The 25,989-nt window shown below is 48.8% G+C and overlaps 1 protein-coding gene and 1 non-coding gene across 9 annotated transcripts in view; one reads left to right on the top strand and one right to left on the bottom strand.

Moving 5' to 3' along the window:
• LOC135897938 (testis-specific serine/threonine-protein kinase 1-like) overlaps nt 1–25,989 on the bottom strand; it is a 330,453-nt gene that overhangs the window by 299,192 nt on the left and 5,272 nt on the right. The window lies entirely within an intron of this gene.
• LOC135897957 (U2 spliceosomal RNA) lies at nt 13,841–14,023 on the top strand. The gene has a single exon (XR_010563212.1). It is a non-coding gene; the product is annotated as a U2 spliceosomal RNA (small nuclear RNA).

Consider the following 25,989-nt stretch of genomic DNA (forward strand, 5'->3'; position numbering starts at 1 on the left):
TTGGTCTGCTGGTCTTGCGACATGGTTGAGTGCAGTTGGTAGAGGCGGCGACCCGAGCGGAGCTCCAGCGATGTAGCGTAGCTGAAGCTGGAGAGAGACCGGGAGCGAGAGCACAAAGAAACTGGACAGCACACTCCACCACTTGGGAGACAAGGTTTAAGCAGCCAGTCTCTCCTTTATTCTCCCGAGTGCGAGCCTCACCACCAGGCGCCAAAACGGTGATGATGAGTATGTACAGGCGAGAATATGAAGCGTATGAATAATGCTCACCACATATATATATATATATATGTATATATATATATATATATATATATATATATATATATATATATATATATATATATATATATATATATATTGCATATTTGTAAAGTAACGTGTAGTACGATTACGGCAGTCTGATGCTTGAAATTTATTAACGAATCTTTTGGATACAACCGTGCGTCTCCTCACGCGATTAAACTTAGTGATGCAAACAAAGCCTCGTTTCAAAAGGATCGACATCTGAGCTGTGTTGCCTTATTGGCATTCTACGTTCTTGTTCGTGTTGAGTGCACTAAACTTTTCCTTAAAGCCTAGCTTTTGCTGAGAACAGAATGTAGATCAATCACAATGTGAACATATGTGTTGGTGTTTACAACAGCACGCGTTTCAAGCAAGCTTGGTTGTTTGTCTTATAATAATAACGATAATAATATTCCCGTTGATCGCACTTCGTTGTTTTTGATTTGGTGGAAATAAAATGAAACATGGCATATTTCCAGTAGCATAGCAGGCGCCAGAGGAGGGGGGGGGGGGCGCAGCATAGGGAAACGGGGCCTGCATGCGCATTAGCTCAGGGCCCCCATTTTTCTTAATCCGGCCCTGACGTTGTAGGAACAATATTCGAAGCAAGTCTTGATCGAAGGTGGTTGCCTTGTCTCCAAAAAAGCTGTACAAAACGATGCAGGAGCTGCAGAGGTTTGCGATCCCTGAGCTCTTATGTTTGGAGACATTGCTGTAGCAGTCATTCCGACAATGTCATGCGTTTGACGAGTTCACTCCTGAGTACGTCGGCCGGGTATGCCCCTGGTGGTTGAAGGATCAGCTTGCGAAGCTCGGTGGCAATCCCGGACGGCAGAGAGGATACGAGATGGTTGAATGTTTGAGTCTGTGTCTCGTCGCCGACTCAAACATTCGACCATCCCGTATCCTCGTATAAGTACTGGCCCATATGTCGTGTAAGTACGTATAAGTACGTATAAGTAAGTATCTCGTATAAGTACTGGCCCACCGGCCAGTACTTGGGTAAACTCAACGAAAGAGTAGCCACGTTGCTGTGTGGTGCAGTTGTTCGATGGCTGTATCCGTGGCGGTGGTTCCGCGCAGATAAGTGGAAGCATTGTGGTTGTCTTCAGCCACGTCCGCTGTCCATGGTCACAAATGTTGTGGCCTGCAAAATTAGTAATTACGATGAGCCACAAGAAGCAAATGTATATTTTTACTGAAAAGAATGTTCTATCTGATGGTCATTCCTTGGCGGAGCGCTCTTCCGGTCGCCTCGCGCCGGCTGGTCGGGGCCACGCGCCCACTTTCCTTCCTAGACAATGGCCTGTTGTTGTGGCTGTCCTGAGTGGCTGTGGCACATAACCACAGTGGACGATTGGGTATGAGTAGGGTAGTTAAATTAGGTGTATGAAAAAACAAGGGAGTTAACAACTTGAAAGTTGGAGCTTAAAAATAAATGTTTTTGTGTGGAGAAAAAGTAATCAGAAGAAAGCCGTGTATAAAAAAACTAATATTAGATAAGAAATAAAAGAAAGCTATGGGAGGGAGGGAGAATGATCCATCAAACATGGCAATCAATTCGTTTCTATTAGGTAATTTCGCACTCCCAAGCAAACATTTCTGCGAATGAACCTAATAATGGAGGGTTCTCAAGAGAGGGCCATAGGCACTGATAAATTTAGGCCAATATTGCAAGGCGGGATTCCGAGTACTCGTTTTCTTGTAATAGAAAACCTCTGCAAGAGAATAAGAAATGGCGTATTGTGTCCACTTCGCCACAGAACGGGCATAATGGTGAGGGGACCAGACCAGCCCTGCGTAGATAGAACTTCAACGCAGGTATACAGCAGCGCAGCCTCGTGATGGACACTAATTTTTCGTGTCTCGCCAAAATCTCTATGCCAAGGGTATAGAAGATGTCAGTAATTCACAGAGTTGGTAATTTCTGAGCCTGATACTGCCTGCATAGTGACACTCCTGCGAAATTTAACAGCAGTAATTGTGGTTATGAGGTATAAGTGCTGCACGTAGCACTACTTGTGCAAAAACAGTTTAACTCTAAACACACTACTGTCAAACATATTGACACAAAATTATTTTTAATCACAGTGGGGCTCTCACAGTAGTGGGGCTCTCACATAGTTGTTTGTCGGGCATAAGTTCGCCCAACGGGAAGTGATTAAAGTGTGGGTTACAATTATGGTGCAGGCGGTGGGTATGATTTCAAGCAATTCTTGAGTCAAAGAAAGGAGCCCTGACTCACGGCGACTTGGACCCATCGAAATGGCTCCTGTTCAATGCAGCAGTAGTCGCCTACATGGTAAGCCCCCGAGTTGTTCCCTTTGCCAGATTCTATCGGGGCGTCAGCACCTGCTAACGGAAACGCTACTGAGATGGCAACTCAAATCACGCCAACTCACATCGTACTGAACTCGCCAATGACGCCAAAGCCTTTCCCCCGGCGACACATATGAAGACGCAGAGTACTGGCTGGATGGATGGAACGGAGAGCGCAAGATACGAAACGTTTACTTCGCGTTACAGGACAGCGAATGAACGTGGTTTGAAAACCACGAAGCGACATTTGTGTCATGGGATGCTTTCCGATGGAAGTTGCTGGCAACTTACCCGAGTACCGACCGCAGGGAGAAGGCCGAAGCTGCCCTGCAAGCAAGAAACCAGCGGAACAATGAAAGCCTGGCCATGTATGTAGAAGACATGTCCCGCCTATTCCGCCGAGCTGACCCGAACATAAGTTAGGTCAAGAAACTTCGCCATCTAAGGCTGGGCGTAAAACAGGAACTCTTCGCAGGGTTGGTTCAGAGCCCGCTGCGCAGCGTCGCTGAGTTTCGTTCTGAGGCGACAACAATATAAATCACGTTGCAACAGCGATCAAGGATATGCAACCGGGAAATGAACATCACCTCTGTAGACGCAGTTCCAGCCCTCTTCGGAAACAGTGTGGAGGTCATACGTGAACTCGTGCGATCTATAGTGCGAGAAGAGCTTCAGAGGCTACGACTTAACCAGAATGCTCCAACGCCCTCTTCACTGGCAGACGTGGTTCGTGAAAGAGGTCAGACAGGCGGTCCGGGAACCGCAGTAAGTGCGCAGCCCGAAGCGCCACTTTTGCGCCAGCGGAGCGTCTCCTATGTTGATGTGCTGCGGCAAACACCCGGGCGTGCTGACGTCACAGCCACTTCCTCTATGAGTTGCTCGATGCCTCGAAATACGTTGCCGCCACCCGAGAGAATATTCAGGACGGCCCATGTATGGTGCATTCCTGACCGCATACCTCCTCTCTGCTGCCACTGTGGTGAGGCTGGCCACCTGTAGAGAACGTACCACTTTTGCCAGGCAGGACTTCGTGGTTTTCCGATGAATGCACTTTGCTCACGAAATGGTGAGCATCCATTTTAAATCGAAGAGTACCTGTCTGCCCATCAAAGCTCCCTGTTGCCTACGAGCAGCACCAACCTCGATCAACAGTGCCGTTGAGGTATGGGTTCCCAAGCCTCCGTCCGTCATCCAGCTCCCCAAGACGCCGTTCACAGAGCCCGCGTCGGGAAAACTAGAGTCGCGGACTTCCGGAGGTAAGGCCGCTGACGACGCGGAAGGAGAACCTCTATCGATGACTCAGAACGACGATGAGGTGCTCAGAAACCAGTGCCGTAAGAGCGACTTTGCTTCCAATTTACGCGTGTTTGTTGACGGTTACGAAGTGAACGCGTTAGTGGATACAGGTGCAGATTACTCGGTAATAAGTAGTGAGCTTGCCAGGAACCTGAAGAAAGTGCTGACTCCTTTGAAAGGGCCATATACAGTAAAATCTCGTTAATTCGAACCGCAAGGGGAAGCCGCTTCAGTTCGAATTAACGAAAGTTCGAACTAACGAATGTGAAGGAGAGCAACAGTACACTGCGATTTGGAAGCAGTAGCGAATGTCAGAAATTTGGCGTGTCAGAAAGTGATGGCACACGCCATCTTCAAGTCAAAGCTCTGGGTCCGACTGTGCCACACCACCGATGTCCACCGAAACGAACGTTAGCCGAGGCTTAACACCATCAAAATGAATCGCGACGGCCGATACCTCCTAAGCTGAAAACAGAGGTACTCAACCGATGAAGACTGCCGAGACAAAGACGCCGAACATGTGAAGGTGGCGAAGGCCCTGATTCGTTGGTTCTTGATTGCAAGCGCAGCTGCGACGTACTTGATTCGCTGTGTTTTGGCGCTAGCCGTGCCACCTCCGCACAGCATCAGCAGCTGTACAAGATTTGCAAAGCCTCCGAGATTCGCAACGGGCAAGAAGTCTCGGAGATTACGTAGAACGGAGAGGCGGCAGCCGCCGCTGCCTTCTGGCTGACCCCGCGTCGGTTAGATTTTTTCCGATTTTGCCTTCTCTCGCCGTTCTCTCCATTTAGGAGGCAATACAACCTTGTGTGTAGGCAGTAGGCGCGTTTCTCTGGCCGTGTGCCAGGCCAGCGTAGTTCGAATTATCCGTGAGGGAACCTTCTCGCGTTCCAATTAACGGACTTTTTTATACATAGACTTCTGTGGAGCTTGGCTGGACCAAATCGTATAGTTCGAATTATCCATAAATTCGAATTATTGAAGTTCGAATTAACGAGCTTTCACTGTATTGCATCACAGGAGGGCACCTCATCTACCCTAAGGGCAAGTGCACTTCTAGAATAGGAATATGAGGCTTCACGTACATTGCTAGCTTTATCTTGCTCTCCGAGTGCTCAAGCGACTTGATTCTTGGCGTAGACTTCTTGTAGAATATCGGCGCTGTAATCAGCATGCGGTAATCATATGATTACTTTTCAACCAAGCACGCTGTTGCAGCACTCAACATTGAAGAAAAATTTGATGCCCTTTATATTGGAGATGACGACGTGATGTTTCCTCCGAGATCCAGCGTAGCCATCGCATTAAGAAGCGATGCGTTCAGTAACAACGAAAGAAGTGCACACAGCAACACCAGTATCCTACTCGAAAATGGGATCTCCATGGCAAGAGGCCTTGTTCAGCTGCGTGGTGGATATGCCAACGTTTTTCTCGCCAATTTTGGAAATGAGGTACAACATGTCGTGAGGAGAACTATTATTGCCAGCCTTAACAACTTCGTCGAAGTTACAGACCTGAGCGTTCTGGACATTTCACCACCACATTTTCAAGATGTGGATTCTGTCCTTGCAGCTATCAACATCGAACAAAGTCTATCGCCCAGACAGGAGGAAATTAAGATCCTCGTAAGAGAATTCGCCGAATGTTTTTTAATGTCATCCAAAGTCCAGTGGGCATCTATTGCTCAACAACGGATAATTTACCATGAATCAGTGGCGCCTATGTGCCAGCATCCCTACTGAGTGTCACCAAAACAGAGAGAAACCATTGGAAGTAAAGTTAAGGAAATGCATGAAGACGACATAATTCAGCCGTCGGCAAGTCCGTGGGCGTCGCCATTGGTACTTGTAAAGAAAAAGGTCAAGATCTTGCGCTTCTTTATTGATTACCGAAAGCTGAACGCCTTCACAAAGCGGGATGCGTACCCCTTTCCAAGATTCGATGACACTCTAGATAGACTACGAGACGCAAATTTTTTTTTCCTCCCTGGATCTGAAAAGTGACTACTGGCAGATAGAAGTGGATGAACGAGACCACGAAAAGGCGGCGTTTGTGAGGGCAGACAGGCTATATTAGTTCAAAGTGCTTCCATTCGGCCTTTGTTCCGGACCTGCCACATTTCAGCGTATGATGGACACTATGCTCACTGGTCTGAAATGGCAAACCTCTCTGGTTTATCTCGACAATGTCGTGGTTTTTTCTACTACCTTCGAGTAGCATGGAGAAATACTGTGCCCTGTGCTGAATGCTATTAAATTAGCAGGTCTGACGATAAAAGCGCAGAAAGGTCATTTCGGCTTTCGCTAGCTTCCTTTGCTCGTCCATGTCGTCAGTTTAGAAGGCATTCGTCCGGACAATGAGGAGACTGCGGCAGGGGAAGAATTTCCAAGACCAACCGAGAAAAAGGCTATTAGACAATTGTTAGGATTTTGTGCCCACTACAGACGTTTCGTCAAAAAAGTTTCAAGGATCGCCGAACCACTAACGCGGCTAACTAAACAAGACATGCCTTTCGTCTGGTTGAATGATCAGGAGAATTCTTTCAATAAGCTCCTCCCCAACCCCGAAAGCGCCTGCAGAGCCACCTTGTTAGTGCTCAATGTGACGAGGAAGCCGAAACTGATATACACGCAGACGCAAGCAATTTAGCGCTCGGTGCCATCATAAATTAGTGGCAAAATGGAGAGGAATAAGACATTGCGTATGCTAGTTGAACACTTTCGAAGGTTGAGGTAAACTACTCAGCGACCGAAAAAGAGTGCCTCGCGGTGATATGGGCCATCAGCAAGTTTAGAATATACTTATTTGGCCGACCATTTCGAGATATCAGCGACCATTATTCGTTGTGCTGACTAGCAAATCGCAAAGACCCATCTGGACGGCTTGGAAGATGAAGTCTACGGCTGCTGGAATACAAGATAACGGTCATATGCAAGTCCGGTCACAAGCACAGTGATTATGAATGCTTTTCACGTGCAACGATTGATTGCACAGAATCTACACTTACGGAAAATGCACAGGATTGCCCGTTCCTAGGAGCTGTAACAACAACACAAATGGCTCAGCATCAGCAATTTGGCGCGGACTTGGGCCTGCTCATTGATTATCTAGAAGGACATCCTCTCAACATTCCACGAGCTTTTGTCCGCAGCTTGTCGTCGTTCGTCTTGAGAAATGTTGTCGTGTACAAAAGACATTTTCAATACAGTGCAGAGACACTTCTTCATCGTACCTTCAAAGTTACGACTCTAGATATTGGAAGCGTGCCACGATGACACATCATCAGGACATTTCGGAGTGAGCAGAACATTGGCACGCATCCGAATGAAGTATTACTGGCCAAAGTTATTGAATTCTGTGCAACACTCCGTAAGAATTTGCTGGGACTGCCAAAGACGTAAAATACCACCATCAAACCAGCTGGTGTCCTAAAACCCGTAAAGCCACCAGGAACTTCATTCGCACAAGTGGTAATGGACTTACTTGGCCCCTTTCCCGCATCTTCATCAGGAAGCTTTGGATAGCAGTTACAACAGACCACGTAACCCGATGAGCTGAGGCAGGGTCTTTTGTCAAGGGAACAGCCAGTGAAGTAGTTGATTTTTTTTCGCTAACATAGTACTACGGCACGGCGCTCTCAGAGTTTTCATCACGGACCGACGAACCATATTTATTGCACGTTTGACACACTCCTTTATGAAACTGACACACACCAGTCACCGAAAAATCACCCCATATCATACGCAGACAAATCGTCTGACTGAACGACTCAACAGAACGCTTACTGATATGTTGTCAATGGAGTACCTAACATGGGACAGGATCCTACTGCACGCAACGTTCGCGTACAATACCACTGTGCAAGACACTACTCAAATGACACCTTTCCAACCCGCTTTTGGCCACACCGTCCCCACCTTATGTGCAATGCTACCGGTAGGTGATACCTCCGAAAATAACATAACAGCGACATAACACAAAGGGCTGAAGAAACGCAGCAGCTCGCGCAACACTGCGTTCAGGAGCAACAGCAAACCGACGCACTCCGATAAAACTTGTGACGAAGAGACGTCCAGTATGCACCTGGAGACAGAGTATGGTTGTGGACTCCCATGCGGATGCGTGGCCTCTCCGAGAAGCTTTATTCGTCGTTCTTTTGGCGTGTATAGGATAATTCGCCTAATCAGTCATTTGAACTACGAGGTTGCGCCAGAAGGTCAAGTAACCACGTAACGACCGCGACATCAAAAAGAAATCAGCATATCGTCCGAATGAAACCTACTACGACAAGCAATAACTCCTTCCGCCTACAAGAATTGCGAATGACAACCTAGAAACCACCGCCTTGTGTATGAGCATCGGAAAGATGCATATATGGAACAGGCACAATGACACAAGATCATTTTAAATTACGCGCGCCAGCCACCTCCTGCGTCCGTGCAGTTGTTTACTGCTGCCTGCGAAAGATAGCGACAGTGAAGCGGGCAACACGGGCTGACAAGGCACGCGCAATCGCAGCAACGTGTCATCAGCGCGGTACACGAGGGAAGAAGAGGCGTGGAACTCTTGTGAAAATGCTGTGGACGTTGAAGTGAGGCTCTCGCTTAGCTGCTTGTCGGGCACAAGTTCGCCCAACGTACCGTTGGCCGAGTACCGTCACTCATCTGTGCGTTACAATATTCTTATCTGCATTCGCAGAGTTCCAGTTCCTGTGAACGGCATACGTCTGGTAAAAAAGTGACTGTCACGACCCACCCGGGTTCGTGAACGAGGGGCTCGAGGCACTCTCCGATAGACGGACGCTCCGCAGCATGGTGGTGCTGAACGATGACTGACCGCCGAGCATCCGTGCTTGTCGGTGTTTATTGAAGTGCGGTGACCAACGTTGCCTGCCGAGCTTGGCAGGCCACCGAGCCTGGCGGCGAACGAACATTCTGCCTGAGGGGGCGTCACATGCTTGCTACACCCCCTTACCCCCAGTTTGTTTGTTAAATGAAAGAAACAAGCGCCCATGCTCAAAATACGAGGCTCGGCCTCCACCCTAGCTGGGTCAACGGTGCCTGCTATCCAGGCGAGTAACGGTCTGGTGGCCTCCGCCGTCGAGTACTCAGCCTGGGCACCGGCGTTGATGGATCGGGTGTGGCAACGCCGGGTGCTGCCTGAGCCAGCCTCGCTCCATCCTGAGGGTCCATAGTGGTCGGCCTCGTGAGTGGTGCTGGGCTCGACACCGGTCCAACGGGTGCCGCACCACTGGCTACGGTTGCCGCCTCCGAGGTGGGTGGTGCTCCGCTGGAAGCGACTGGTGCTGCCGCTAGTCCTCCTGTGGGCTGCAACTCAGAAGTGGCAGTCGAGGGTGCTGGCCACGTCCCGAGGCGAGGCCTGACATGGTCGGCATGTCTGTGCCACATGGCCCCGTCTGGTAGGCGGACGAGTAGTGATGAGGCGCTGACAGGAGACACCGCCTGTCCGGCAGAGCAGGGTGGCCCAGCACGGCAGTTCCTGGCGAAAACTGGAGCTCCCGACTCTGGCAAAGGCCCGGGACGGCATCCTTGGTCAGCAGCCAGCTTCCGCTTCAGCTGCTTCAAGAGCACTATGGATCAGAGGTCCGGGTGCAAGACGTCCAAGGGTTTCTTGACCATCCGACCCAGCAGGAGCTCACAGGGGGCACGGCCAGTGACATCGTGGGGCATGGTCCGGTACTGAAACAGTATCCGGGCAATCTGCGTCCGGGAATTCCCAGTCTGGCTCTTCTTGAGCTTCTCTTTGATGGTTTGCACCACCCGCTCGGCTGCACCAGTTGAAGCAGGGTGACGCGGCGCAACCATCATCTGGCGGATCCGTCCTTCGTCAGCCAGGCCAGGCACTCTGTACTGGCGAAAGCAGGACCATTGTCGGACACGATGACATCCGGCAACCTCTGGGCGGCGAAGACCTGTCTTAGCGCTGCAATGGTCATGCCTGCTGATGGAGTGGTGACAGGTAGAACCTCCACACACTTTGAAAAGGCGTCCACCACCACCAGGAAGTAATGCACCTTGAAAAGTCCCGCTGAATCCACATGTACGCGAGACCAGGGTCTCTGTGGGAACGGCCAGGGGGTGCTTTCCACATGACGCGAGGGTCGCTGATGCTCCTGGCAGATTTGGCAGCTCTGCACTACATGCAGGCCGGCTTCCTGGTACTCTGGCAGGCGAACGCCTAGTGCACGAATCCAGTTTCGGCCCAGCAGCGTCGGCGACGACCCCTTCATTAAGTAAAGGGGAAGGGTTGCCTCCCTGTTTCCAAAACGAACGCTGACCTGTGCCTGACCTTGGACCTGGGAGAGTTGCCCGGTGGAGCTGCGCAGCATCACGCCCGAAGCCTCGACGGACACGCCGGGGACGGTACGCTTGAAGAGTTTCTCGGCCATTACTGACACGCTGGCCCCTGTGTCCAACTCCATGGAAACGGGGTGCCCGCAGATTTCGACGCTCAGCATGTAGGGCGGCACAGACGACGGTACAAATCCTGCGTGCCGCATCTCGAAAATCAGCGGGTCCTTGGCCAAGACGTGGAGCCTGGCCGCGGAAGAACTTGAGTCTCCTGCCGCACGGCCCCGCCGCGTACGCTCGCGACGGCTACCCTGGCCGCGGGCTTGTGTGGTACCTGGGCTTGAATGAGGCTGCTGTTGCTGTTTGCTGTTCCTCCTACCCCTTCGCATACACGTGCCAGGTACCCAGTTTTCCCGCACGTAAAGCATTGTGCTTGAGGAAACTGGCACTGTGAGGGGGAGTGGGCACCACAACAGCGACCGCAGGTACTGCCTTTTTTTAGCCAACTTGTTGGCCACCGCTTCCGCCAACGGTGAGCCAGTCGCACGGGCAATCTTGCCGTCGTCCTTGGCGGCAGCTTCTATTGCCAGCGCTGCCTTCACGGCGTCGTCCAGCGAGGTGTCGAGAAGCTCGAGGAGCCGTGTCTGCATGGCGGGGTTGTTGATGCCACCGACGAAACGGTCCCAGAGCAGCGAGTCCAGCTGGTCCCCGAGAACGCAGGCACTCGCTAATCCTCGTAGCGCAGCAGCGAACTGCCCGACGGTCTCTCCTTCCCGGTGGCTCCGGCTGTTGAAGCGGAAACGCTCCATTAGTGTGGACGGTTCTGGGTTAGAATGCGAGCGCACTATGGCGAGCAGCTCACCCAGCGTCTTAACGTGTGGCGTGGCTGGCTTGAGAAGGTCGAGCAAGAGGCTGAAGACGCGGGTCCCTCAGCTGGCCAGGAAAATGTCCCACTGTTTGGCCTCGGGTGTGTCGCTTGCCCGGAAGAACACGTGGACTTGCTCCTCGTAAATTTGTCAGGCGGACCCATCTCCCTCGAACGGCTCGAGCCTTCCGTAAAGCGGCATGGCAGCAGCAACGGGGGTTGGTGTTTCGCCACTCGCGGCGGCGAGGGACGCTCTGTGGGTACTCGTCGCCATCCTCGTCGCCAGTGTCACGAGTATCGCATCCTCGTCGCCAGTGTCACGATCCACCCGGGTTCGTGAACAGGGGAGGGCTCGAGGCACCCTCCGATAGACGGACGCTCCGCAGCGTGATGGTGCTGAACGATGACTAACCGCCGAGCAGCCGTGCTCGTCGGCGTTTATTGCGGTGTGGTGACCAATGTTGCCTGCCGAGCTTGGCAGGCCACCGAGCCTGGCGGCGAACGAACATTATGCCTGAGGGGGCGTCACATGCTTGCTACAGTGACTTCAAACTGCAGTTGAGCCCAATGAATAGCCTAATTTCTGGCCATTTTCATTCATGTTCATAATATTGCCATGTTTGTATGGGCAGTTGTTTTAACACTGGCCTGTTTGCCCAGTGTAGAAGCCACTGTGGTATTTCACAATCTCATACACAACTTGGTCTTTGCAGGGGTCACAGCATCTGCCACGTACTTTGTCATAGGCCATGCTTCAAGGAAAGTTGAGTTTACTCGCTCCAAAACGGAGAACAAAGCTTCTTGCATATGCAGCAAACCGCCTGTACACTCAGCGGCCTTCAACTTGCTTGACATATGAGGCTGTAGCGACCATTGCTTTATCTAGTTCTTGTCAGGCAGCAGTGTTTTGGTTCAGAAAGTCACTCAAGATGGCTTTCAGTCAGCCGGACAGGAATAACTGAAAATCCAGCACATGTTAATTTTAGCACTTACGATGCAAGCTTTATACAGTATAATGAGGGCGTAAATAAACGAGAGTGTTCCTCTAGGCCTCATATCATATGTCATGACATTGGAGCAACATGATATATAGCACTTTTTGATCGCAGGCTTCAGCAAGTGTGGCCATGGTTTAAGTAAAGTGAGAAGTTAACAAAACGTAGACATATATGGGCAGAACCCTAGGAAAACTGATAGGAAGTCTATAGAACATCTCGTTGACCCTATTGCCAGCTTGAACAGGCAGTGTGAAACAAAAAAAAAGAAGCCGTCAACGCATTAGACGGTTTTGACATATAGACGCCAAGCTAAAATTCTCGGGCTGGTCTCCGTCATAACACGCTAAGAGGTCTTAGCACAAAGACTATGCGCGACCAAATACCTTCTGTTTGGGCAAAGAACTGCTCATTATAACATACCAGGATGAAGGGAACATAAAAAGCAGCAGCTACAATATTCTGGTTTCACTGGCATTATTAGCGTTTTCTTAGTGCATCGCGATACTCCGCGATGCCCCCTTCGGTGACGTCAATGAGGACCAGCTTGAGGGAAGGGGCAACAGACGTCTCTTTTAGGCAAAACTTCTTGCATTCATAAATGGAAACCACAATGCGTCTAAAAGCTGCCTACTTCACAGGGGCTCTGGAGGCAACAGATTATTGATAGGGGGCAAAGACAAGCTTCTCTGTTATTAAAGGTTGTTGCCAGGTAGCAACCTCTGAACCAATCTCCTTAAAGGGGGGATCATCTTTGCGGATCCATTAAGAGGGCAGACAGCCAGAGCCCCTTCAGTGATGCTTCCACCTTCAAAATGCCCAGTTCACATATCCTGAATGCTTACTTCTCAGCCTTTGCTGGGTGCTAGCCTTCTTCCGTCCAAAACTTGTTATTGAGAGCACTTATTGTTTGATTGCAATACAGTTCATTAGCGATTGTGAGAAACCTTCCTTCCTAATTGGCCTATAGTGGCTCCATGCTGTTTTCATGGAGCGAAAGCATTAGACGACAAGCAGGTCACTGGATGTTACCTAACCCCTGTTCGGCTTCCACTCTGTTCCGTTAGCATGAACCATGAGGTCTGATACCCCAAAGCACAAGTTCGGGACTCATGTAGTTACTGTGCAGCACGCATATTAAAAATCAGCGCGAAAATTCGGTGCCACTCAAGTGTTTGCAGATAGATGACCAGTAAAGCTGTGTATGCGGGCCCTTTAATGGCAAACTGTCCATTGCCGTGTTTCAAATACCATCTTCATATAAACGCAAGGCGAGCCACGACTAGTCCGTGTTCAGCCACGGAAAATGATGAGGCAGTGAGAGATATATATGCCCGTGTATTATCGCAAGAGATGGCATGACACCTTTTACTAACGGATCCCGGCACGTAGAAGAGACAGGCACCTCACCGCTCTCCGAAGGCACGCACTGCTTCACCATAACGAAGGTGATCATGCGTTGGTCGACATCCCGCAGTCAAGTAATGGTGTGGAGGTCACTTAAAAATCACAAGTCATCACACATGATACAGGCCACATGAAATTGTTTACCCACAAACTCCTTCCTTTCGTCATATTTGCATATAGTTTTGGCTATATTTATATGTACATTAACGTGGACGATGGGACCGCCAACCCGAGGAGCCGCAGGAAACTAGACACGCGTGATATTTCGACGAGACCGCCACCACGGGAGAGCGGAAGGAAAGGAAAGGAGATAAGCAAGTACTTGAAACGCCGAAAAAGAGAGGGCAGTGCGATTGTAGACATGACCGACGCGGATCAAAGTGAAGTATCTGTTCTCATCAGCTTGATATGTGATACGGGTTGTATTTGGACCCAAGGCATTAAAAGCTATTTTTGTAATTTCGCGGAGTGCTTGAGGCCTCCCTCAGCTCCGCCGCGGGCCGGACCGGCATCGCACTATCTTCGGTATCGGCCCAAGTTTTTGGTTTACGGACATCGATCCGCTGGAAACTAGCCATATACAGTCTCGCAGTAAAAACAGAAAACAAAACGGAAATGATAAGAAATATTGTAATTGAAGCTTCTAGCAGAACAGGTGCCAGGAAAAGAAAAGAAACTATGCTGAAACCATCTTGGGAACGCGTTATCCCCTAATAAAAACTGTGCTTCGATATTATTACGATCTCACCAAGCGATGCTCAAGAGACGACCCGCCGCGAGAACGACGGAGAATTTGGTCGATGCCCTTGGCACAAGCGAGTGTCAGCCTGGCTGCCTGGCTCCAGTGTAAAGAGCGTGTAAATAGCATCTTTCGTCTGTGTCTTTCCACACGTAACATCTCTAGTGGTGGTCAGCGATCCCCGTCCTCACCACGGAACTCCGAAGTGGTCGGCCCACCGAGCTTGTCACCATGCCTCCCGGTGACGAGCCCACCTCTGCAACGGCTTCGGCTTGTCCGACTGCTCCAATCGTCACGGTTGCCCCACATCGTGCGCCAGGTTCTCTGGCCTGGAGGGACAGGATGTCGATGAGTGGATCAAGCTCTATGAACACGCCAGTGCTAATAACAGGTGGGACCCAACGATTATGCTCGCCTATGTCATCTTTTATCTCGGCGGCACCCCACGCGTGTGGCACCAAACGCATGATGACGAAATAACCAGTTGGGACAGTTTTAAAGAAAAGCTACGGGAACTGTTCGGCGACCCCATTGGGCGCAAGGCTGCCGCGAGAAAGGCTCTTGCGTCTCGTGTTCAGTCATCTACAGAGCCATACGTTTCCTACGTCCTCGACGTGTTGGCTCTATGCCGTAAAGCTGACGACAATATCTCCGAAGCAGATAAAGTGGCCGATTTGCTAATAGGCATCGCCGACGACGCTTTCAATTTGCTTGTTTTCGGCAACGTCTCGACTATCGACGCCATTATAAAAGAATGCCGTCACCTTAAACAGGCTAAGAGCCGTCGTATCTCACACCACATTGCGCGGCTACCCCACACTGCTGCTACGTCGACATGTGAGGGTCGACCGCGTCAGACCACCACCTGTGATGACGTTACCCGTATTCGCCGGGGACTCGAGGCCGCCTGTTCGCCAGCCTTCTTCACGACGCCTCCCGATCCGCCAGCAACCACCATTGCGATGATTCAGGCTGTCGTCCGACAGGAATTTGAAAACATGGGTCTGAACACCGTGTGTTCCACGTCTCGACCCAGCGTTTCCTAGTTATCGAGCGGCCCTCCTCGTCCCCGGCAGTCCTTTTCTGCCACATCTCGCCGCAACCCATCCGAATGGCGTACACCTGATGACAGGCCGATCTGCTTCCACTGCTGTCGCACCGGCCACGACGCCCGTCACTGCCGCAACCGATGGCCACCACCTCCTCGGACTTACACCGCCACTTATTCTCGCACCTTTGGACCTTCTGTACCCTATGCCACCCGCCATGAAGCCACTACCGCTGATGCGCCTGCTCCGAACCTTCGCTACAGCCGCTCGCCGACGCCACCAATCTCGTTCGCTCCAACCCCGCTGCTTCTCTTCGCCGCCTATCGCCTCCCGGACCCAGCTGGAAAACTAGGCACTGCAGCTTCTGGAGGAGAAGCTGCGCTGTCGACCCTGCCCTCAAATTCTCTGCTCACGTTACCTACTAACCGAAACCTTCTTGATGTTGATGTTGACGGCTATCCTGTCGCGGCACTCATGGATGCAGGAGCACATTTTTTCTATTATGAGTGCCGCCTTCGGACGATGACCGAACAAGGTCCTCACCCCCGCGTCGGCACGCGTCGTCCGCGTTGCGGATGGCGGTACTGTGCCTATCATCGGCATGTGTACGGCACGTGTCAGCATCGCCGGCCGCCACACTCCTGTGCTCTTCACCGTAATTGCTCATTGCCCCTACGACCTCATTCTCGGCCTCGATTTTCCCTCCGCCCATTCTGCTCTTATGGACTCTTATTAACGCTAGCCCTCCCAAATAAAGTACCTGTGCGCTTATGAATAATAATTCAATTCTTGCACAGTATGTGCAGGTCAGCCAGAAGCATATGCATGAACCAACATTGTGCTTCTGCACTGAAGGTGAACAATGTGTTCCGCCATGGCAAATATGCTTTAGTGAGGTTCACCTAGTAGTGGCCACCTATCAAATTCAACAAAATGAATTTTTTTTCTCATTAAAATTAGTTCTTTCTTTAATAGCTCGATAAGTCAGAAATTTTTGTGGTTCCTTCTTTGTAAGAAATATCCCACAAATGATGGTACTTATTTGAATAAAAGGTCATATTTTATATAATGAAACACATTGTCAATTTTAGCTGTTTCGTTATATCGAGGTTTAGTATAACTGCATTTCAGGTTCTGGCTCTTGCACCCAGATGAAAAAAAGCACAGGAGCCGTTGCGTAGGATATCTGCAAGTATGCTGTATGGTAATGCTTGTTTGCTCAGACAATAACTTCATAGATAACATTGTTGGTGTTGTATGCATTTCTGATTTATTTCTACAGGTAATATTTATATTTCTATTGCTCTTTTTTTTCAAATTGCCACAGAACAATAAATATCAAGCCTAAACCGTTCAGAAAAACAAACTTTGTAAGTTGCGACATATGTATAGCAACTTCAGTAAAAACTGTTGAGAATGTTGTACATACACTTTTTGGAAACATGTTTGAAACCTTTGCGGTGTTTGGTGAAAAGACGTTTTGCAGAAGAGCAGATTTTGAGAGTAACAATGCCTGGTTGCGTGTGTGCAAACGATTGTCTATAACTACGTGTGTAGAGTCCGAGTGGTTTATTAGGAAGGCTGTAATAGAACATCAACCTAGCTGTTTTCCTTTATTGTTTGTGTGTGGATATCTCGTTATCAAGCATAAGTTGGGGTAGCTCATCTGTAACTCGACATTTATTAAGAATAAAACTGACACCAGTCCCTTGTAATATTTATAAATTTTGTTTGTGCTTTATGTAGAAGGGATCACAAGCAATGCATCTGTATCAGAGTTTAGGTTAAGTAAATGTCTAGGCAAGAAGCTTTATGTCTAATGGAGCAGTCTTGAGCTTAAATTTTTTCAGTCAGCGTTTACATGTAGCAGATGCGCAAAAATCAGCGATGCCAGTGGACTACTACAGATTTTTAGTAAATGTAACGCTCAGATACTTGTATTCTTCAACTTTCTTTTTCTTATTCATGTGCTGTTAATGTGGTGCGAAAATGTGAGCGTTTGTTTCTTGATTGTGACAAGAAGCAGTACTGTTTTGTCAGAGTTAGGCTTCATGAACCAGGATGCACACCATTTTCTTGTTTCTTCTAAACTAATGTTAAGACTAGTTTGATACACGTGGTGGGTCACCTTCCTATGCTATAACAGTCATTCATGAGTAACCAGATGTGTGCATTATAGTACGGACTTGTTGCATGATACTATAGACCTAAAATAAGCAAAGAATCTGACTGAGAGGGCTTCCTTGGGGTGTGTCAGAGGAAATTGGTAATAGCACAAAGACAACACCGTTTATGTCCAGAAATTGCATCATATTACTTAAATATGATTTGGGAAATAATATTTGCAGCTTTTTTAATAATTCGCCATTTTGCCATGAGAAATGCTATCAAATAACATGCTTTGCTAAAGTTAAGAAGCAGCAGATTGACTTGACAAGAAACGTCCAGAGTGACGAGCTTTGTGAAGAAGTGCTACTACTAATTGTGTTTGGTGTAAAAACCTTTGTGAAAACCGTACGTGAACTCTAAAAGTAGCTTATTAGGTTTAGAAGAGTGACCTAATGTGGGATTATGTGCTCTAAAAGTTTACAGCATGAAGTTAAAAATATCAGGCAATATATATATATATATATATATATATATATATATATATATATATATATATATATATATATATATATATATATATATATATATATATATATATATATATATATATTCATAAAGTGGTCTCCTTTCTTGTGAACAGCAATCGCACAAGCAACATGCCAGTCATCCAGTACTGCTCCACTGTTCTTAACAGGTCAGTCAAGATATGAGACACCGGCTTGGCATACCGGTGCAGAAAGACATAGCGGCATTTTCTAGGCCTCCGGACGATTTCTCTTTCACCTTTAGTAAAAGGGCGAATAGACTTTATGGTGTTATTTCTGGATGCATCGGAACAATGAAGCTTGGCTCTGCATGTCATCATCAGTCAAGAAAACCGAATGGAAAATACTCATTCAATAAATTAGCGATATGCATAGGGTTGCATAGGGTCGTTTGTTAACAAAGCTTTCCCTCAAGTCTAAATATTTTAAGGCAGTTTGTCGTTTGCATATCATGGCCACGCATGCTTATATCGCCTTCCGTTTCGCTACCGCGGGTGCGCTTTAAAACCACGGCGCTGCAATTTTGCTTCGGAAACTTTCCTTTCCTTTCTTCTTCTCCTCCCTAAACCTGGCTCTCTTAAATACTACACGCAGAGACAAAGCAACAGCGCTCGCATTCGATCCCACAGATGAGATGAATATACATATAGAAAATTATCAGTCATAGCACTCGTAGTACAGCCCCCTGGGCCGTTCTTTTTTTTTCGAAAACAGTCCTATTAGGGTTATTATAATTACACGAAGGTATCTCGCCCTCGTAAGCAGCAGTACTTGAAATGGTTACTGTGGCTAGCTTCCCACGCTATGCGTGCCGCGCTCGCCTAGCACGTGATCAAGCTTTTCCTAGTCTCTAAAGCCGCTCGAGTTGGCTCTTCTCCACGGGCGGCCATTTTTCCAAGAAAGTATGCCTTCTAACCAAACATCGACCATCGCGGACAATATCAGTCCCTTTCCACGTAAGTATGAGGCTCGGGGCAGGAGCTATGGTGCTTCAAAGTAACCTTGGGCCTGACGAACCAACCGACTGAACTATTTCTCCGGGCAACATCCAAGGGTCACGAGTTCAAATAACCTGTTCTCTACCTTTTTTTGCTTTCCTTCCTTTCTTTTTTCTTCCCCACCCGCGTGGTTGCTCAGTGGCTATAGTGTTGGGCTGCTGAGCACGAGGTCGCGGGATCGAATCCCGGCCACGGCGGCCGCATTTCGACGGGGGCCAAATGCGAAAACACCCGTGTGCTTAGATTTAGGTGCACGTTAAAGAACCCCAGGTGGTCAAAATTTCCGGAGTCCTCCACTACGGCGTGCCTCATAATCAGAAAGTGGTTTTGGCACGTAAAACCCCAAATATTATTACTGTTTTCTTCCCCAATTCTCTCTTTCTTCTCTTTTAGTTTATCACTGTACGGGAACCCTCCTAATATATGTATATATATCTTGTGACGCAGCAGTAATCACGGCGTTTATTCCGCGTCAAAAGATTAGGCGAACCGACCACGCCCACAGCACGGAGCACACACGAGAACCAGCCCCACAAGCGATGATGAAGAAGAACCCCATATGAACCCCATATGATGATGATCGTGTACAGATGACAGAATATAGCTTATAAATTCCCACACTAATGTCCCCTCGCGCGAGAGCGGCCATCCTGGCCGCAATTCAAAGGGGCGGTGAACGTCTCGTGAAAGGCTTCATACGGGAAACGTGGACAATCTCAGCGGCGCGGCAGCGGCGGTCATTTGGAACAATAACTGGTTCCACGCGATAGTTCACTGGAGAAGTCTGCTCCAAGACTCTGTAGGGGCCGATGAAGCGAAGCTGAAACTTGTCACACAAGCCAGGAGTACGAACTGGTGTCCGGAGAAGCACTTCCTCGCCAGGGCGGAAGCACACGACGCGATGAGAGGCGTCGTAATGCTGCTTGCGGTCCTGTTGCCGTGCTTCGGTGTTGATGCGAGCGAGCTGGCGACAACACAGAATGCGGGACACATATTCTTCGCAGGAGGAAGGACATTGATGGACAGTTGGCGCGAAGAAAGAGACGTCAAGACAGGTAGAGGGCGAACGACCATAGACAAGGTAGTATGGCGAGTAACCGGTCGTGCGTTGAACGGCGGTATTATATGCAAAGGTAACGAATGGTAAAATTGCGTCCCAGTTTCTGTGATCCGGGTTAATGTACATGGCTAACATGTCAGACAGCGTGCGATGAAATCGCTCTGTGAGGCCGTTGGTTTGCGGATGGTAACTGGAGGTAGTCTTGTGGGTGGTTCCGGAGGCTCTGAGTACTTCGTCTAGTAGTTGCGAGAGGAATGCTTTTCCACGGTCGCTCAGGAGGACGGGAGGAGCACCGTGACGCAGTATTAAGGATTGAAGTATGAATGCAGCAACTTCAGAGGAGGAGGCAGAACTCACACAAGTTGTTTCGGCGTAGCGTGTCAAGTGATCAACGGCTGTCACAATCCATCGTTTACCGGTGAGAGTCACAGGAAGAGGGCCATATAGGTCAACTCCAACGACCTCAAATGGTTGCGACGGACAAGGAACCGGTTGCAGTTGTCCGCTTGGAGCTGATGTAGGGAGCTTTCGACGCTGACATAGAGCGCAGGAAGCAACATACCTCGCTACACTGGCGGACAATCCAGGCCAGTAGAAGCGCCCTTTGATGCGGTCATAGGTTTTCTGGAAACCAAGGTGACCAGCAGTCATGTCCTCGTGAGAAGCCTGCAGGACATGAGCACGTAGAGAGCGTGGCAGGACAGGAACCCAGCGCTGACCGTCAGGGTGATAGACATGACGGTATAGGACGCGGTTTTCAATCTTAAATTGCGTCAGCTGCCGACGAAGGCGGGCGTTAGGCGGGCGCGAAGCTCCTTGAAGGTGGTCTATGATGCGCCGAAAGTAAGAGTCGGCAAGTTGATGAAATTGGAAGGATTTGTTGTCGTGTGGAGGCATCTCGTCGACAGTGGCCAACAAGAAAGCATCTGAGGAGGGATCGAGCGAAAGCTTGTCACGGATGGTAGTTGGAGCTCCATTGCATGGTGTCGTAGGAAGCGGACAGCGAGAAAGCGCGTCTGCATCTTGGTGTTTTTTCCCGCACTTGTAGGTAATGGTAAAGTCGTATTCTTGCAAACGAAGAATTCACCGACCAAGTCATCCAGACAAGTTCTTCAGCGTCGAAAGCCAGCATAATGCATGATAGTCTGTAACGATCGTAAAGTGGCGGCCGTGAAGATAAGGTCGAAACTTCTGCACAGACCAAATGATAGCTAGACATTCCTGTTCCGTGATGGTGTAATTCTTTTCGGCGTTTGTCAGAACGCGACTTGCGTATGCGACGACCCTCTCACCTAAAGTGTCGTCTCGCTGTAGGAGAATGCCACCAATTCCGTGACCACTAGCATCCGTATGCAGGAGGGTAGGAGCAGCTTCATCAAAATGGCGTAGGACCGGTTCAGATGTGAGAGCGCGCTTCAGATGGGTGAACGCAGATTCACATTCGGGAGACCACACAAAGGGAACATTAGAACCCAGTAATTTGTGCAGAGGTGACGCTATTGAGACGAAGCCCCGTACGAATCGCCGAAAATAGGAAGCGAGGCCTAAGAAACTACGCAAATCTTTGGTCTTTTCGGGACGAGGCAAGTTCTGAACTGCGGAAACCTTGTCAGGATCAGGACGAATGCCATCTTTGCTCACAATGTGACCTAGAACTTTGATCGTCTTGCTGGCAAAATGGCATTTCTTGGTGTTTAGCTGAAGTCCAGCGTTGGCAAGGCACGTGAGAACTTCATCCAGACGTTGCAGGTGCTGAGAGAAGGTTGACGAGAAAACAACAATATCGTCCAGATAGCACAGGCAAGTCTTCCACTTTAGGCCAAGAAGAACGGTGTCAATCATGCGCTCGAACGTTGCGGGCGCATTGCAGAGGCCGAATGGCATGACATTAAACTCGTACAGTCCATCTGGTGTTGAAAACGCTGTTTTCTCCTTATCGTCCTCATGCATAGGTATCTGCCAGTAGCCGGAACGCAGGTCGATGCTGGAGAAGTACTCGGCACCCTGCAGGGAATCCAAGGCATCGTCTATTCGCGGCATAGGGTATACATCCTTGCGCGTAATCTTGTTAAGTGCTCGGTGGTCTACACAAAATCGAACAGAGCCGTCTTTTTTTCGAACCAAAACAACGGGGGAAGACCAAGGGCTAGCAGAGGGGCGTATTATGTTTCGGTGGAGCATGTCGGTGACGTTCTCGTCAATGACTTTCCTCTCGGCTAGCGATACGCGATATGGTCTACGGCGCACGATGGATGTACCATCTGTCTCTATCCGATGCGTCGTAATCGAAGTCTTTCCCAACGAAGTTGAATGCGCGTCAAAGGAAGCTTCATGTTTTTGGAGCAAAGCAAGCAATTGTTGTGACTGCGGAGGCGTCAGGTCGGAACTGATGGCAGATGCAAGAGCTGAAGGAGATGCGGCCCGTCCGGTACAAGGACCTTCAGAAGAAGCTGGTTTAAAGGAAACAGATATAGACTCCGATTCAGTGGCGCAAGCCAATGTAGTGCCTTTAGGGATGAGAATCTTTTCGGATGTCGGGTTTGTAGCGTAGAGAAGTGCAGAGCCATGATCAAACCTAACCAACCCTGATGCAAAGGCTATCCCTCTTGCAAGACAGCGTGTAGATGGCAATACGAGCACGTCGCCGCAGTCAATCACACCAGACGTGATAGTAACGATGCTTTGATGGCGAGGAGGTAACGCGGTATCTTCTGCAGCAAGGAAGTGAAGGGTTGCGGCATCTGCATGAAGTGAATAGGTCGTGTCGGTCATGTGGAGAACGCGTTGTCCACAGCAGATGGAGGCGGAGGCCGTAGAAAGAAAATCCCATCCCAATATGAGCTGCTGGGCACACGAACTTAGCACTGCAAATTGTACGTGATGTAGAAGTCCATCGATGGAAATACGAGCTGTGCACCAGGCGATAGGTCGAATGGAGGCCCCTTGAGCAGCGAGTAGCGTAGGTCCATCATAGGGGGTCATAACGTTCCGAAGTCGCGAACACAAATCACGGTGAATGACTGAAACACTAGCACCAGTGTCTATTAAAGCTTCTACTTGTACACCTTCTACAACACCCAATATCACATTGTACGGACGCGATGGAGGAATTTCTGTCCTGTCGTTCGATGCAGCTTTTCCTCCAAAAGCTGCATAATTCAGTTTTCCGGACGACGCTCGGCAAATTGAGAAGCAGGTCTCAGTGAGGACGTAGAGCGGCGAAGGGGTGACGGCGAGCGATATATATATAAATATATATATATATATATATATATATATATATATATATATATATATATATCCTCGATTAGGTATGGCCACACATGTGCAGGTCATAAATACTACCAGGTTCTCCAGCCGAGTGCCATCCGTGTGGTATAACCGAGCTCAGATTGGTCCACTTTGACTGATCAAACAAGACACCATTGTAGGTTCAATGAGGCGTACAACTCCTGCGGGGGCGGTAGAGCATCCGCCTCCCATGCAAGAGGACCGTGGTTCAAATCCCGGTGCCGCGCAATTCTCCACCGGAAAAAAAATGTTTGTTGAGAAAATTACACAAACAGGCCTGGAGTGCGGCCTGATCCCGGTGACCAGAACCGGTAACGCACTCTCTCAGCAGAGCAGGATTGGTCACCCTGGTGCAGTACTTGGCCACAACGTCCTATATGAATACAACCATGAAACCCCCGCCCCGCAGGCTCCAGCAGCCGCGAAGCAACTGACCACGGTGGCGGTCAGATCTGCGACTCAGCAGAGGGTGCTGAGAATACCTGGCTCCGGACAGGCCGCCATTCGAATTTGAACCTGGCTCCGTTTAACGTTACAACGTCATCTAGTGAGGCGAGTCTAGCAGTGTTATTGGAGGAATTAGAGGGTAGTAAATGGGATATAATAGGGCTCAGTGAGGTTAGGAGGACAAAAGAAGCATATACAGTGCTAAAAAGTGGGCACATACAGTGCTACCGGGGCTTAGCGGAGAGACGAGAACTAGGAGTCAGACTCCTGATTAATAAGGAAATAGCTGGTAACACACAGGAATTCTATAGCATTAATGAGCGGGTGGCAGGTCTTGTTGTGAAACATAATAAAGGTACAAATTGAAGGTTGTACAAGTCTACGCCCCTACATCCAGTCATGATGACAAGGAAGCCGAAAAGTTTTATGAAGATGCGGAATCGGCGATGAGTAAAGTCAAAACAAAATACACTATACTGATGGGCGACTTCAATGCCAGGGTAGGCAAGAAGCAGGCTGGAGACAAGTCAGCGAGGGAATGGGCATAGGCTCCAGGAATAGCAGGAGAGAGTTACTAGTAGAGTTTGCAGAATGGACTAATATGAGGATAATGAATACCTTTTTCCGCAAGCAGGTTAGCTGAAAGTGGACATGGAGGAGCCCGAATGGTGAGACTAGAAATGAAATCGACTTCATACTCTGCGCGAACCCGGGCATCAAACAAGATGTAGACGTGCTCGGAAAGGTGCGCTGCAGTGACCATAGGATGGTAAGAACTCGAATTAGCCTAGACCTGAGGGGGGAACGGAAGAAACTGGTACATAAGAAGCCGATCAATGAGTTAGCGGTAATAGGGAAAATAGAGGAATTCGAGATCAAACTACAGAACAGGTATTTGGCTTTAACTCAGGAAGAGGACCTTAGTGTTGCAGCAATGAACGACAGTTTTGTGGGCATCATTAAGAAGTGCGCAATAGACGTCGGTGGTAACGCCGTTAGCCAGGAGACCAGCAAACTATCGCAGGAGACGAAAGATCTGATCAAGAAAGGCCAATGTATGAAAGCCTCTAACCCTACAGCAAGAATAGAACTGGCAGAACTTTCTAATCAATCAACAAGCGTAAGACAGCTGACATAAGGAACTATATTATGGATAGAATTGAACAGGCTCTCAGGAACAGAGGAAGCCTAAAAGTAGTGAAGAAGAAACTAGGAGTAGGCAAGAATCAGATGTATACGTTAAGAGACAAAGCCGGCAATATCGTTACTAATATGGATGAGATAGTTCATGTGGCTGAGGAGTTCTATAGAGATTCATACAGTACCAGTAACACTCACGACGATAAGGTGACAGAGAATAGTCTAGAGGAACTTGAAATCCCACAAGTAACGCCGAAAGAGGTAAAGAAGGCCTTGGGAGCTATGCAAAGGGGGAAGGCAGCTGGGGAGGATCAGGTAACAGCATTTTTGTTGAAGGATGGTGGGAACACTGTCCTAGAAAGACTAGCCACCCTATATACACAATGCCTCATGACCTCGAACGTACCGGAATCTTGGAAGAACGCTAACATAATCCTAATCCATAAGAAAGGGGACGCCGAAGACTTGAAAAATTATAGACCGATCAGCTTACTGTCCGTTGCCTACAAAGTATTTACTAAGGTAATCGCAAATAGAATCAGGAATACCTTAGACTTCTGTCAAGCAAAGGACCAGGCAGGATTCCGTAAAGGCTACTCAACTATAGACCATATTCACACTGTCAATCAGGTGATAGAGAAATGTGCGGAATATAACCAACCCTTATATACAGCTTTCATTGATTACGAGAAAGCGTTTGATTCTGTCGAAATCTCAGCATTCATGGAGGCATTGCGGAATCAGGGTGTAGACGAGCCGTATGTAAAAATACTGAAAGATATCTATAGCGGCTCCACAGCCACCGTAGTCCTCCATAAAGAAAGCAACAAAATCTCAATAAAGAAAGGCGTCAGGCAGGGAGATACGATCTCTCTAATGCTATTCACAGCGTTTTTACAGGAGGTATTTAGAGACCTGGATTGGGAAGAATTGGGGATAAGAGTAAATTGAGAATACCTTAGTAACTTGCGATTCGCTGATGATATTGCCTTGCTTAGTAACTCAGGGGACCAATTGCAATGCATGCTCACTGACCTGGAGAGGCAAAGCAGAAGAGTGGGTTTAAAAATTATTCTGCAGAAAACTAAAGAATGTTTAACAGTCTCGGAAGGGAACAGCAATTTACGATA

Source organism: Dermacentor albipictus, chromosome 2 (assembly GCF_038994185.2).
Source record: "Dermacentor albipictus isolate Rhodes 1998 colony chromosome 2, USDA_Dalb.pri_finalv2, whole genome shotgun sequence".
Taxonomy (NCBI): Eukaryota; Metazoa; Arthropoda; class Arachnida; order Ixodida; family Ixodidae; genus Dermacentor; species Dermacentor albipictus.